Genomic DNA, 11,050 nt, shown 5'->3' on the forward strand with positions numbered 1-11,050 from the left:
AATTCAATCCAAGTTCAAGTCACTTTTATGTAAAGACAATAATTCCAGAAAACAAATTTGCACTGATTTAAAATTACGGCCCATTATTGACTGTGATATACAAGACAATATATTTGAAATTCGACAGAAACCGTTGAAGAAAAAAAACAAAACAACAAAAACGAAGAGGACATGTTTATAAGAGTACTCCCGTACATTTACCAACATCAATAGCCAAAAGAAGGCGCGCTACACAAGTACTGGTCACCACCGTAAAGACTTCATCAACGTGGATCACGATCTGCCCAAACGAAGTCGGCATTAAAGTTGAAAACAGACTTTGTGGAGACGCTAACTCAAGAACAACACAATGCACTGTGTTGAAATTTCGTTCAATAATTTTTAGGGATATCGGAAGACAAGTGGTTTGAAAATCGACGGGAACCATTAAAAAAAATGCAATATGATCTAAGGAAATATACAGTGTACTAATCGCGAAAAATTTGATGCGAATTCGAGTCAATTTTATTGGAACAAAAAACAGCACTCATTGTGGAGACGATAACTCAAGAACAACGCAGTGCACTGAATTGAAATTTCGTTCAATAATTGTTCGGGATATAGGACACAAATGCTTTGAAAATCGACGGGAACCATCAAAGAATAAATTTAATATGATTTCAAAAAATACAACGTACTAATCGCGAAAAATTCGATTCGAATTCGAGTCACTTTTGACAAAAATAAAGCACTCTTTGTGGAGACCAGGAGACCGTAACTCGAGAAAAACACATTGCACTGATTTGAAATTGCGTCCCCATAATTGACTGTGACACTGAAATTCGACAGAAACCGTTGAAGAAAAAAATTAAAGAACAAAAACAAAAACTACAGTGTGTATAAGGAGGGCTTTCCCGTACATTTTACAAACATCGATGTCTTCTAAAAGAGGGCGCGCTACATAAATACTGGTCACCACCTTAAAGACTTCTGTCAACGTGGATCACGATCTGCCCCAACGAAGTCGGCATTATAAGTGAACAAAAATAAACTCAATCAGCTGGCCAAGCTTAATTCAATGCGTCATTTAAGTTTTGAGATGTCCAGCTGGACTATGCAAAAGTGAGGCAAATGTTCTGTTTCGACTGTGAGTGCAGCCTATCGCCAAGTTTTTCTCAATGTTGACACAAGACCGTGACTGTTGAGGTAGAGAAAAACAATATATTGTCTCATGTTTGTCTATTTTTCATGACTAGTTATCTGACTAGAATTCAATTCAATGCGTCACTTAATTTTTGAGATAACGTGTCCAGCTGGACTGTCGTTTCTATGCAAAAGTGAGGCAAATTTTCTGTTTGGACTGCGACTGCGCAGCCGTATCGTCAATTTTTTGGTATATTCTGTTTAATATTTTCTAACTCCGAGTCATTTTATTTTATTTTTTCAAGTTTTCAAAGAAAATCGAATAACGATTCCCACAAGTGGAAAGGAAGTGGGAATCGTTATTCGTTTTCCGTTTTGCTGTCGAGAATGGATTTTGGATTCGAAGTCCGTTATTCGTTTTTCTTTTTGCTTAGGAAATGGGAATTGGTTTCGTTATCCGTTTTTCTTTTTGCTTAGGAATTGGGGAAGTGGGTTTCGTTATCCGTTTTTCTTTTTGCTTAGTTAATGCGGAATTAATGGGTTATGAGATTGTCACTTGACACCGTTAATTGTGAAGGGCGCCGCCTGATGTTGTTTGATGATATCCCCCCCCCCCCCAAAAAAAATAAAGTCCAATCCTATCGAGAAAGGAATTGGGATTTCTCAATGCATGATTGGAAACTGTGGACTTCGCAACTTCGTTCCCAGGGTTATCTTTATTTTGTAACTTTCTTTCCTGTATTAAGTACCTGTCAGTGCGTACCGCTCAACACTACGTAAACGAGATTGTATTTGACACCGTTAATTGTGAAGAGCGCCACCTATTGTTTGGTTATCCCGAGATGGAATGTATGTCATGTAATGATGTATGTGGCGGAAGGCTAGGCCTGTACACTAGGCATGTCAGGTAAGTCGGGACTATTTACTTCAATACTTGTCAAAATTCAACTTCCTTAAAAATATAAACAGAGCATTATTTCCCTTTGACATAAAGCATGTGTTTCCTTTGACATGCAGCCATCCAGAATAACCTGAGAGATCTCTGAAAGGCTCCATGAAATGAATTGGACACTGAAACATATAATAAAATAATCAGGCCAACCAAGAACCAAACGTGTGGTGTTTTCTATTACATATAAAAAAACAACAACTGTGTGGTAGGGTAGGTAAAAATCTGTTTTGGGGGTTTGACATTTCTATAGCCTAAAAATATAAGGTGGGATGATAATCATTAAAATGTACTTTTTTTTCTCTACTTTGCTTCCATTAGTTAACATGTGAATCATTCTGCACTACTGACCAACTTACACAAAACAAATATAAAGTTTATAGTTTTCACTGGGGGGGGGGGGTGCTTGAGCGCAAGGAGGAGATTCTACCTTCTCTTTGAGCGTGGCGACTTCTTCCTTGCTGATCTTCCAAGGAAACTTCTCCGTGGTCTCCAGGCTGCTTCCTCATCCAGCATCCAGGGTTTGGAGAGCTCCTTGATGACTGTGCTGGTCTTGATCTTACCCAACCCACCAATCTAGACGGAAACCAATCAGGAAGGAAAATTTGAAAGCATTTGGTCTGAATAAATTGTGTCCAGGTCTTGGAAAAGACCAACGCCCCCCCCCCCGTTTGTGCTGAAAAAAAGCGAAAAACCTGGACAAATCTGGTTTAATGATCTTGTTATACGTTTTGCAACTTTGACTTAGTTTTTAAAAGACCTGCTTGCATTTTACTCAAACTGTTCATCAAAATTCATTCCGCAAAGTCTTCTTCAAGTACTCAACTGTGAGTACACATTTCGGTACTCAAAATACTCATCGAAATATTCATTAAAATAATTCACCAGAGGTACACAAGACTTGTAAAAAGGTTCTCAACTAATACAATACCTCAGGATTCATTGAAAACAAATGAATCGACTCATCAAGTAGTACTCAGTAAAAAGTAGTCTACTTGTCAAAAAAATGCTCAACTCATACTCGACTTATCGCAGACTGCTTCACTCGTCAAGCAGACTCGACTTAAAAGACCGAAGTTATCAAACAGTACCTCAATCCATTTAAAACTGGTGTTCCAGAGTCCCTAACTTAACTTAACTAAACTCAACTTAAATAGATTCAAGTTGCAAACACAGGCAAAGTTCTTGTATTCATTTTCCATTGATTAGACACTGGAGTCAATCTGAACGACTGCAACACTTAATCTTTGGACGACTTTCATGTGTAGTTGCTCCTCAATGTTTCAAACGTCAAACTTAATTCAACTCTTTGGAATAATTTAGTTCGGCACTTCTCTGAATGCTAGTCTGAAACGCATGTAGTTGTCAAAAGGTACACAACTCATCAAAATGCACAAAACTTGAGCTATCCACGCATACTCAGGTCTGACCCTGATCACCCTCATAAGCCTACCTGCATGAGTGCCTGTGCCCCGGTTCTTAGCGTAGGGCTTGCTATCATGGCTGGGAATGCCTTGATCTTCTGAACATCCACCCATTTCTCCTGAGAGTCTGTTAGAAGCTCCATCAAATGTGTACTCTGCTCATGAAGGAGACTATAACCAGCTTGGCTCGGAGGGTGTTTTTTTTTAGAAGGAAATTATGGAGGAGACTAACCATCTTGGCTTGGAGGATATTTTTTAGAAGGGTATTATTTAGAAGGGTATTAATGAGCAAACTAACCATATTGGCTTGGAGGATATTTTTAGGAGGGAATTACTGAGGGGACTAACCACCTTGGCAAGGAGGATATTTTTTAGAAGGGAATTCTGGAGGAAACTGACCATCTTGGCTAGGAGGATTTGTTTTAGAAGGGCACTATGGAGGAGACTATAACCATCTTGGATAGGAGGATATTTCTTTTTAGAAGGGAACTATAGAGGGGACTAACCAGCTTGGCTCGGAGGGGTTTTTTTAGAAGGGAATTATGGAGAAGACCAACCATCGTGGCTAGGAGGATATTTTTTAAAAGGAAATTACAGAGGAGACTAACTATCTTGGCTAGGAGAATAATTTTAGAAGGGAATTATGGAGGAGACTTTAGCTAGAAGGGTTTTTTTTAAAGGGAAATATGGAGAACACCAACCATCCGGCCTGGCTAGGAGAATATTTTTAAGAAGGGAATTATGGAGGAGACGAACCATCATGGTTAGAAGGATATTTGTTTTAGAAAGGAATTATGGCTAGGAGGATATTTTCAGAAGGGAATTATGGAGAAAGCTATAACCATCTTGGCTAGGGGATATTTTTTGAAAGGAATTAATGAGGATATATTAACGATCTTGGCGAGGAGGATATATTGTTGTTTTTTTCCATTCTTGTGAAATTGATTTATAGAAGAATATTTCATCAAGTATTAAATATCGTGACCAAGGACGAATTAGTTATAATGCAGGCTGGGGGCTTAATTTGTTAATCTGGAGAAAGGATTTAAAAAATTTGAAAGAAGGAGGTTAATCGAAACATTTTCCAGATCCCCTTCCCCAACTTGACATCGCACCCCAAGCCAAAGCTAGATCCACCCCTGTTTATTTAGGATTTCACGCTAGTTTCTGCTATAGTGAGTAGGTTTGCGTAACTGTGAAGTAAGTGCCCTTAGATTAGCCACTCATTATTTTCATGGGAATTGCCAACACTACAACAGACATTTTTGCATGACACTTAAAAAATTACGGCTGTTGCAAAAGTGTAAACAATCAGTTACAGAGGATTACTTCTGTGTTTACAGGGATAGCGCAGATTTTCTGTGCAAGCGTGCTGTAAGCACAGAGTGAGATTCTACCTTCTCTTTGAGCGTAGTGACTCCTCCTTGCTGATCTTCCAAGAAAACTTCTCAGTGGTCTCCCCTGCTTCCTCATCCAGCATCCAGGGTTAATTTGTTCAGCTCCTTAAACCGTCTCACCCCCGGGCGAGGGGGGGGGGGGGGAGTTCAATCTGCGTTGAGACTAACAAAATGTGTCGCTGAAATTTGGAACAGCATTGAAACGCTAATATGGCCTGATATGTGTCGAGGTGTCCCAAGGCGTGCAGTTTTCTAATGTAAGGGGCAACACCACACGGGCCACAAAATCCCCCGAAACCGCGTTCGCTGATGAGGGCGTGATGTAGCGGCACTTGTGGAGCTGTCGACAGTCCAATTTCAACGTGACACACACTGAAAAAACACAGCGCGGTGCACGGGTGCTCACACGATCAATGGACCGCTGAAATATTGAATCTTTCTGGAAGTCAAATTATGCATAATGATGCAGCGTGAACCATGCACAAAAATGTCCATTTACAAGGTTCACGCCGTGTGCGCTTCGTGTATGCTTTGTGCACGCATCCAGGACAGCTAAATTTGTTCTGATTCGCTGTTTCTACCATGTCAATATTTGTTGCATGTTTGATGTATTTTAACAAATGATTGAATTTACGAGTTTCCGAATGTCTCAGCGATTCTGTTTTGATGCTGGCCCAAAGCTGGCCCAACGTCGGCGCAGCGTTTACAGAAACACCGATATGGCCTGAAATGTGGCGAGTTCAATGCTGTTTTCTAATGTGAGGGATATAGCACCGCACGGGCCACAAAATCCCCTCAAACCGCGTTCACTGAGGGGTTGATGCGGTGCAATGTGTGGACCGCTCACCGTGCGTTATTCAATGGGAACGTGAAAAGGACGCGGTATGAAGCGGGTGAAACGGCCACAATGCCGATGTTTCTGGACGGCCAATTTATTCAAAGCAATGCAGCGTGAACCACGCACGAAAAACTTCACTTGCAAGGTTCACGCTCTGTGTGTTTTGTATGCGTAGGATCACCTAACAATTTGTTCCAATTCACTGTTTCTGTATGGCATGTGCAGCAAGAGTTCACAAATACTTCCATTTTACAAGTTTCCGAATTTCTCAGTGAATTGGCTTTTATTGATGGGCCCACCTATGAACTGATATTTGGTGCGGTTTACGCCGAGGCCACCGTGCAGTTTTCTAATGTAAGGGGACGCAACCACTCAGGCCACAAAATCAACTAAAACCGCGTTCGCTGAGGGCTAGTGCGAATGACGGTTGATTTTGTATTGAATTGCATGGGAAGTCGCCGCGGTTACACAGGCGATCGTGAACCGCCAGAATGCTGATTTTTCTGCATTGAGGGGCCTGGATCTTCTTTGCAAAGGACCCACAAAGTCGCTGATAAAGCACCAAAACAGAGGCACATGTATTCCCCACCCTCAGTGGAAGCCGCCCCCACCCCCGCCCCATTTTGAAAACCTGAATTACATTCACTGTTGTAATAATACTTTTATTTTGCATTTAGTGCAGCCTTTGAAAAAAAAAAACGCACCCCAGGTGCCCTACCAAGTTAAACCCAAGCGTCTCCGCTGGCTTGAGTACGATTTAATTCCTCATATAATCCCGAATATATCCACACAATTTAATAGACTGAAGCGCCAACTGTACATTGAATGAATCACGGCCGGTGTATACGTCACTTGTCTATCCACCAATCACAGTTTGTAGGTGACAAGTCGGTGACGACAAGTCGGTGACCACAAGTGAGTGGTCTGTGACTGACAGGTTGTGTGTGTCAATCATAAATTCCATATTTGGATGTGTCACCGACATCCATACAATATCCACCAATAAGAAGTGGCCATTTCAATCTCGGTGACTAGTTTTTATGTTGACTTTATATAGTCTCAACGACATTAACACTGCTTTCGTATCATTAATATGAAGCGAGTCGGTGATGTGTGATTGACAGCGTACAGGAGCCATGCAATCACAATCCAGGTCCGAGTTTTTAGTCACTGCTCAGGAAATCGATGACACTATTTAAGACATGTGGGGCCGTCCACCCTTCATATCAACCACAGGTCACCTTCGGACGACAACCAGAGAGAGAACTGACTGCAAGAACAAGATTTTGCTCGGTGAGTGTTTGAAACAATCATTTTTCCTCTGAAGAAATTTGTTGTTTTTGCACAATGTGTTTGAGTCAATGCGGGATTCAGATTTTGTTGAATGTTGCTGATTCAATGATTCTCCAAACAGCGAGCGCGGTGGTAGGCTTGATATTTTCCCGTCTTTGTGTGCTTGTGAAAATGTGGTAGCTTGAGGACTGAAAAAAAACCAAGATTTTTATGAACAAATTGTTCTTTTTCATTTCACTATGACTCTGATACACGTCTGCTAACAGCAAAACCAGCGCGCTAATTCCGATACAGAAGTTGTGCCTTTTCCCAACGACCACTTTGGAGTTGATAAAGTATCGCGATGATTTACAAATGTGTTTGAAATTAACTTGTTCAGACGGGCTTTGTTTGTGCATAACATGCACTAAGCCTTTCTGAAAGAGTTAATTTCAAACACTTTTGTAAATTATCGAGCTATTTTATTTTAGCTCTTACTGTAAACAGTTGGTGCGGATGCAGACCACGGTTTTGTGAGGTCAAATTTAAGTCAACAACAATGAGGAATTCCTGTCTGGCAATATTTCCGTTACTACTTCCATTGTGCACTCTCAAATATAAATTGTCCAAATACTGACTGGTTTCTTTACTTCTTGAACAAAAATCATTAAGGTTTCTTGTCGATATGGATAATACACTACGAAGTAACATTTGTGGATTTTTTTTAATTTAGGTTCGACTGTTATGTTGGACTGTTTTCTGACGGCAGTTTTTCGCAAGTATAAAACATCAAGTTCCCTGCTGTGATTCAGAACAGTAAAGATGTATTGATCATTCAAAATAATATTTCAGAGGAACTACAAATCGGTGTTTCACATTTCGGTTTCAAAAAAAAAAAGACTCGCAAAACCTGGACTCTTTATAACCTGGCCAATTTTTTTTGGCATGATCAAGCACACTCTTATTTTTGGCCTCTTTTTTCCTATTGACTTTATCGTTGAAATTTTCAAACATGAATCCTAGTGCAATGTACTGACATTATTTCCGGATATCACTCAAACTCAATCAGAATGAAAACTTATGCGGAAGTTGGTCACGGAAGAACGTATACAGATATCCGGACATCTCAAAATGCCGGTCTTATTTGTTATATTATTTGTGGTTATTCTCAGTGACTTTGAACTTTGTTGTTCAACTGGCATTTTGCTATAGTTCACAGTGCGCCATTCCGGTTTCATCAAGTTACTTTTAAGCATTGCAGGATAAAAGTGTCACTGGTCAGAATAGACTAGAGGGCGCAAATACAAACGCACTGGATCATGATGATGCACACAGTTTTATACAAGTTCAAAAGCTGGATGCATTTTGTAGAATTCATGGATAGATTTGATTTTTGGAGAACGCATTTGAGATAAATAGTCAACCCAAATTACATTTTTACTGAACAGACATTTTTTGGCCGTATTGTACTTGTGGAATTCAGCCATGCCTCCCCACCAAACTCCAAGTTATCTCCTAGAGGATTTTTAATGACTCATATTGTTGTTGGTATTTTTTCAGCCAGCAATCCGCTTAAGTCTTGAAGAGTGCTTCTGCGAGAGAATTCAAGAACTGTGCTTAGGTGAGTGTCTGTTGACATTTTCTTCATTCAAGCATCAGAATAGAGCAGTGATTTGGTAGGAGACTGTTCCTTTTTTCTATGCATTGAATCTTTTTGGTCCAAATTAGAAACCAGAAAACGTCATTCAATTACCTCTACGAAAAATATCATCCTGGCCATGATGGTTAGTCTTCTCAATTATCCCTTCTAAAACAATATCCTCCAAGCCATAGTCTCCTCAATTATCCCTTCTAAAAATATCCTCCTAGCCATGATGGTTAGTCTCCTCAATGATCTCATCTAAAAAATATCTTCCAAGCCGTGATGCTTTGTCTGTTCAATAATCTCGTCTAAAAAGAATTCCTCCAAGCCATGATGATTACTATCCTAAATTATTATCAACTCTAAAAAAAAAATAGCTTCCAAGCCGTGATGGTTTGTGCGTTCAATAATTTCTTCTAAAAAAATCCTCCTAGCCATGATGGTTAGTCTCCTCAATTTTCCCTTCTAAAATATCCTCCTAGCCGTGGTGATTAGTCTCCTCAATTATCCCTTCTAAAATATATCATCCAAGCCATGATGGTTTTCATTTCAATAATCTCTTCAAAAAAAATCCTCCTTGCAGTGATGATTAGTCTCCACAATAATTATCCCTTTAGAAAAGATCCTCCTATCCATGATGGTTAGTCTCCTAAATAATGATCACATCTAAAACATATCCTCCTTGCCAGGATGATAGTCTCCTCAATTATCCCTTCTAAAAAATATCCTTCTAGCCATGATGGTTTTCATTTCAATAATCCCTTCTAAAAAATATCCTCTTAACCGTGATAAGTCACCTCAATTATCCCTGTAAAAAAAACCTCCTAGCCGTGGTGATAAGCCTCCTCAATTATCCCTTTTCAAAAAAATATCCTCCTAGCAATGATGGTTAATCTTCTCAATGATCACATCTAAAAAATATCCTCCAAGTCCAGATGATTAGTTTCCTCAATTATCTCTTCTAAAACATATCCTCCAAGCCATGATGGTTTTTATTTTAATAATCCCCTCTAACAAAAAATCCTCCTAGCCATGATGGTTTGTCTCCTCAATTATCCCTTCTAAAACAATATCCTCCTGGCCATGATGGTTAGTCTCCTTAATTATCCCTTTAAAAAATATCCTCCATGCCATGTTGGTTTTCATTCAATAATCCCTTCTAAAAAATCCTCCTAGCCGTGATGATAAGTCTCCTCATTTAACCCTTCTAAAAATATCCTCCAAGTCATGATGATTAGTGTCTTCAATTATCACATCTAAAAGATAACATCCAAGCCATGATGGTTTGTCTGTTCATATAATCAATAATAATAATGTTCAATAATCCTTCTAAAAAGATACCTCCTTGTCATGAGTGTGAGTCTCCGCAATTTTTCTCTTCTAGAAATTATCCTCCAAGCAATTATGGTTAGTCTCCTCAATTATCACATCTAAAAATTAACTTCCAAGCCGTGATGGTTTGTCTGTTCAATAATCTCGTCTGAAAAATATCCTCCAAGCCGTGATGTTTTTTATTTCAATAAGCCCTTCTAAATAAAAATATGCTCCTAGCCATGATGAGTAGTCTCCTCAATTATCCCTTCTCAAAAAAAATCTTCCAAGCCGTGATGGATTGTGTGTTCAAAAATCTCTTCTAAAAATATTCTCCTAGCCATGATGGTTTGTCTCCTCAGTTATCCCTTCTCAAAATATCCTTCTAGCCATGATGGTTAGTCTCCTCAATTATCCCTTCTAAAAATATCGTACAAGCCATGATGATAAGTCTCCTTGATTATCCCTTCAAAAAATATCCTCCGAGCCATGATGGTTTTCATTCAATAATCCCTTTATAAATATCCTCCTAACCGTGATGAATAGTCTCCTTAATTATCCCTTCTAAAAAAATATCCTCCAAGCAATGATAGTTAGTCTCCTCCATTATCCCTTCAAAAATATCTTCCTAGCCGTGATGATTAGTCTTCTCAAGTAGTCCTTCCTTCTAAAACATATCATCCAATCCATGATGTTTTCATTTCAATAATCCCTTCTACAAATATCCTCCCAGCCGTGATTATTAGCGTCCTCAATTATCCCTTTAAAAAAATATCCTCGTAGCCATGATGGTTAGTCTCCTCATTTAGCCCTTCTAAAAAATATCCTCCTAGCCATGAGGGTTAGTCTCCTCAATGATCACATCTAAAAAAATATCTTCCAAGCCTTGATGGTTTGTGCGTTCAATAATCTCTTCTAAAAAAAACCCTCCCATTCATGATGGTTAGTTTCCTCAATATCCCTTCTAAACAAATATCCTCCTAGCCATGATGGTTAGTCTCCTCAATTACCCCTTCTAAAACAATATCCTCCAAGCCTCTTCTAACACAATATCCTCCAAGCAATGATTGTTTTTATTTTAATAATCCCCTCTAA

This window comes from Patiria miniata, unplaced genomic scaffold (assembly GCF_015706575.1).
Source record: "Patiria miniata isolate m_02_andy unplaced genomic scaffold, ASM1570657v1 HiC_scaffold_10, whole genome shotgun sequence".
NCBI lineage: Eukaryota > Metazoa > Echinodermata > Asteroidea > Valvatida > Asterinidae > Patiria > Patiria miniata.